The sequence below is a fragment of the Engraulis encrasicolus genome, chromosome 6, assembly GCF_034702125.1.
Source record: "Engraulis encrasicolus isolate BLACKSEA-1 chromosome 6, IST_EnEncr_1.0, whole genome shotgun sequence".
NCBI lineage: Eukaryota > Metazoa > Chordata > Actinopteri > Clupeiformes > Engraulidae > Engraulis > Engraulis encrasicolus.
This window is the reverse complement of record NC_085862.1, coordinates 5,782,513-5,787,512: the sequence shown is the minus strand read 5'-3', so window position 1 is coordinate 5,787,512 and position 5,000 is coordinate 5,782,513. Positions and strand designations below refer to the sequence as shown.

Below are 5,000 nucleotides of genomic sequence, written 5' to 3'. Positions count from 1 at the left end.
CTTGTCCGCTCTAATGTGGTGGTGTACAGTATTAGCTTCCCGGGCAAAGACAAGTGTACGTCTAAGTCTAAGTTCCCCTCCACTCCGCATTAAAAAAGACACAGTGTTATTTCAACACTTAAAGAGTACTCTGAGACCAGACACAATTTAGAAGATGATAAATCAACTCTCTAAATGTGGAAAAAACACGGTAGCATTTTACTGTGCCACTCTCTTGTCTGGTCCGCTCTAATGTGGTGGTGTACAGTATTAGCTTCCCGGACAAAGATAAGTCTAAGTCTAAGTCTAAGTTCCCCTCCACTCTGCAGTAAATAGACAAAAATTTCAATACTTAGAGAATACTCTGGGACCCAATCCAATCTAGAAGATGTTACATCAACTCTCTAAATGTGGAAGTAACCCCTTAGCGCAGAGCCCATGTTATAACCTTACTGTTACCAAAATTATAGTGGTTATGTCTTCATCTGTTACTTAAGGCTGTCGGTAATGTCATAGCAATGTAGTTATGATGTAGTTGAGTATTTGCAGTAAACAGTGAATAGGCCCGCCGGCGACCCCATCTGCACTAAGAGGCTACCGTTGCAACATTTTACTGTGTCACTGTCACTGTCTTGTCTGGTCCGCTCTAATGTAGTGGTGTACAGTATTAGCTTCCCGGGCAAAGACAAGTCTAAGTCTAAGTCTAAGTTCCCCTCCACTCTGCAATAAAAAAATTCATACTTCAACACTTACAGAGTACTGATGTGGTGGTGTACAGTATTAGTTTCCAGGGCCGGTCATGTCGCAGTGCTGTCTGCCTGCCTGCCTGCCTCCATGCCTGCCCGCCTGCCTGCCTGCCTGCCAGTCTGCCTGCCTTCCCGCCTGCCTGCCCGCCTGCCTGCCTTCCCGCCAGTCTGCCTGCCTCTCCTGCCTGCCTACCCTGCCTGCCCGCCCGTCTGCCTGTCTGCCTGCCTGCCTGCCCGCCTGCCTTCCTGCCTGCCTGCCTGCCTGGTTGCCTGCCTGCCTGCCTGCCTGGTTGCCTGCCTGCCTGCCTTCCTGGTTGCCTGCCTGCCCGCCCGCCTGCCTGCCTGCCTGGCTGTCGGGGCTTATTGTGATTAGGGCTCAGTACTAATCAGGGCCTCGGGGCGGCCTCAATTATTCAAACCGCCGCTGAATTAAAACATTTACAACCAGGGCCTCACTCCCTGCCTGCCCGTCTGTCTGTCTGCCGGCCTGCCTGTCACCTCCACCTCCAACACTAACACTAGCTCTTGGGCCTGTGGAGACATGGGGTCAAAAGAGACGGAGAGAAGCTGTGTACGTACTGTATTGTATTGTATATGCTGACTGTAGTCAATACACCCTGTGGTGCTGGTGGTAGTTAGTAGTATTGGAGGTAACCATGCAATAGGCTCACTATACTTGTTTGGCTGCTTGTGTTTGTGTTGTTTGCTTGCTTGCTTTGCGCTTTGGTCCGTTGCGCTTCACTCTCTCAAGAACACTAAGCTTGAACATACAGTGCAAGTCAAACTAGATTATAATACCTCTCAGAGCCTGTTGCCTCAAGTCCGGCCTTTGTTCTTTTTAAATATCTTTCGGTGACAACAATGATCTCAAACACGTCTTGGAAGCTTTGGTCCATTTGTTGTTTTTGACGGATACAGCGCATCGGAATATAAAAGTGGTGAAACCTTCAAACTTGTCAGACAGAAGATCAGAAATGAAAATATTTCCACAACTGTTCTATACCAGAACTCGCATGCAGCTCAGAAAACATTCCTAAGGCCTAATATAAACCTTGCTGTTAAACGTCTGGGGCAAACTAGGCAAGACAGCAACAACAGGCTTCGGACTGAGTATAAGCTACTTTCTGCTGTTGAAATAGGCTGAAGTGGAGAAGGAATATTAGTCCAGTTGACCGCGGCTGCGCCTGGCTCTGCTCTGGAGACTTGGTTTAAACGTAACGTGGCCGGCTGCTCTGCTCTAATCTGTCCTTGATCGCTCATCTCGTTGCTAAGGTCGACTCCTGGCTTCCTGGGTGATGAATACCCTCCCTCTCTCTCTCTCTCTGATAACGCACCGCCAGCGCTACAATTAAACAAGCACAGAGCGCTTTTGTCGAGCTGTATAAATGACTTTTAAATAGCGCAATACACCTAACGCTCAGCCGTAATCTGTTTTCGGTCGATGGGCAATAAAGGGGCTGTTGCCTAGATGCTGTGCGTGATTAGAGGAATTTCAAAAGCGCGTGAAAGTCACATAAGCTACAAAAAATACACATAGCTGAGTGCACTATACAAACAACACGAAATAGGCCAAGACTGAACCACTATATTCGATCATGTGCATGACAGTCTCTGAAGCAATGTCATATGATTGGGTGAGGTCAACACAATAAGCTGGTTTTCTGGGCCGTGGGTTACAAATGGCAACAACATGCCAGCACGCACTTTGTTTATAACATTGTAACACACACTCTGCCGTCTCGCGCCTTATACTCCCTCTCTTTCTAAAGCAGCATCTACTAGCCTACCGCTGTCATTTGTTATTCAACGCACGTATCCCTTCTTTCAATCTCCCATCACTAATATATTTTATTTTTTAATCCTTTTCCAATTTCGTGAGCCAGGCAGTCTTCATGGCGAGCTAAGCCAAATCTTTGTTGAAAGGTAATTAGAGGAGAGAGCGGAGAGGAGGAGAGGAGAGGAGTGGAGAGGAGAGGAGGAGAGGAGAGGAGGGGGAGAGAAAAGCATTGCACTGAGAGGAGCATTCAGTAACCCCATTAGCGAAGGCTCTTAGGGACAAGCAATACCTCAGTGCTGATTAAATCTTCCAAGAGATGAATCAAAAAGTCCGCCCCGAAAGTGACTCCCGAGATAAATAAGAGCGGACCGTCCTCAAGTTTCATTCCGACCGACTCGGGTAAAGAGGGGATTTTCAGAGGGGGTGGGGTGGGGTGGGGGGAGCTTTTAACTTAAATGGTCTAAGTCCAAGTAATTACATGGGCAGACAGTTTAGACATCGGGCTGGCAGCGGAGGGAAGGCAGGGGAAATATAAAAGCATGAGGACGGCAGGGGATTTCAACAGATCCCGGCCTTGGAAATGATAATAATAGCGCTACAAAACATAACGGTGCCGTTCAAACAAACGTCAGTCCGTCACGCAACGTTAGTAGAAATCTCAATTGGGATAAATAATCATACAAATACTAGATTTAAGATGTCGATACCAATAAAATGCATTTGGTAGGGCTCGACATCTAGGCTATATGTACATGTATATGTTGCATTTCGTCTTGCAACACGTAAAATAATACGAATTAGGGAGTTCAATTCCCATAATAGTGTGTCCAATACCTTGTGCTGTACTACTGATGTGCCTGCCAACAAGCAACAATGTACAGCTTTCGCATGAGCCGTATCACGAGGAATGCATTTCAGCTAAAGTGAAGCTGCCACCGTTAGAAACCCCACAATATTACACGGTACTTTGATGCACACCCACCTCTTTTGTCCCTTTTAAGTGTAATGGTTGGATCTTTCCGTCCACGCTGAGTGAAACAAAAATGGGATAGGTATGTGCAACAGTCCCACTGAAGTCGACTGACGGCTTGGATGAAGCCTACACCAAATTGTCCAGCGGGTAGTGTGTAGCGAGTCGCAGCTCACAAGTCCGTTGAACACAGCGCGTCTGAGCGGTGCTGAACTGCGCAGAGAGACACAGGCAAATGGAGCTTTCAGATTATATTTCCACTAGACTCGTCCTGGTTCGCCCCGTCTGCCTTTATTCTGAAAACTCGGATGCTGCTCAGAGAAGAAAAAATGACGAGTTGCAGCGATCAAGCCAGTAATGTCCAGGTAATGTCTCTGCAATACGAATGTGACCAAAACGCCTGTTAATTAATTATGGACGTCTATCCTCTTCTCTTGCTCCCGTCGGAATGTCTGGTCTATGCTGGGCCGTCGCTGTACATGTGTCAGTGACAGCAGAAAAATCCCAACTAAACCTCCTCTTGCTGGATGACGTCAATGAGTCGGTAGCCAATCCGGGCGTGCTCCATTCAAGCGGAATAACAAATCTAACCAATCGCGAGAGTGCGAAATAGACTTGGACACTTTGGAGTAAAGGAGGAAAATGCAGTTGAGTGTGCAAGCCTCTCGCGGTTAAAACGCTGTCCCCCGAGCCCTAAGGACGGCACGCCCTTCCACAGCCTGTGTAAATAGTCTGCATCATAAACTTTCCCCAATGTAAGTAACGAATTCACTTTCGCAGCATCAAATAGTTTCCTTGAGCTAGTCACCCTTGGCATAGCCGAGAGCACGGACTCTTTAATTTATGTCTCTACTCACAGGTTGCTGTATCAACACACCTAATTAATTAAAAAGCTTGCTTGCACAGACATGTCAAAAGCAAGACTGCTAGATAGTGAATCGGATAGTGCGCATTTCAGGCAATGGCCTTGACGCGCCAAATTACGCACAGCCGATTCCATTCTGCATTCTGTGTTTATTTCATGTTAAAGGCTTAATTTCGGAGCACACCGCCTCCGTGTGTTCTGCTAGTTTTAAAACGAAAACATCCACGCGTGTCTGATTCTGAATGACTACCTACTCCGTCTGGCTTCTTCATGCGATGCTCTTTTAAGTTCTTGCATTCTGGCGCCACCCGCTGTTCTTTACGCGCACTTGCACACTAGAGATGCTTGTCTGCCGTCTACTTCAAAAGTAGTTCTCAGCATGATTACGTTAGTGAGAAAAGCACTTGTCTCTTCTTAGACTGAGCTTGATTGAGCTTGATTGTACATCAGCCCCTATAGCATTTTGTAGACGCTACGATTAAAGCCCCCTCTTGCACAAGACTGCTGAAAAATGTGGGTATATTTTTTACCATCAGAAGTAGCTTGCCTACATTTTACCCTTCCCTTCAATGGAATAGTAGCAGTATATAGGCTACTGGGGAAGATAAGTTCTGTATAACTATTACACCACTCAAGTGAATTCATTTGTGCGCTTAAATTATC

At 46.7% G+C, this 5,000-nt stretch overlaps 1 protein-coding gene across 4 annotated transcripts in view; it reads right to left on the bottom strand.

Annotated features, from left to right (window-relative positions):
* lmo4b (LIM domain only 4b) overlaps positions 1-3,940 on the bottom strand; it is a 49,589-nt gene extending 45,649 nt beyond the window's left edge. For 2 of the 4 annotated variants that reach the window (XM_063200515.1, XM_063200518.1), the window contains exon 1: positions 3,485-3,940. The gene's annotated coding sequence lies outside the window, so the exon portion shown is untranslated. Of the gene's footprint in view, positions 1-732; positions 828-2,791 lie in introns of those variants that run through there. The other 2 variants (XM_063200516.1, XM_063200517.1) reach the window with 2 other exon arrangements.
* Positions 3,941-5,000: the final 1,060 nt, after the last annotated feature.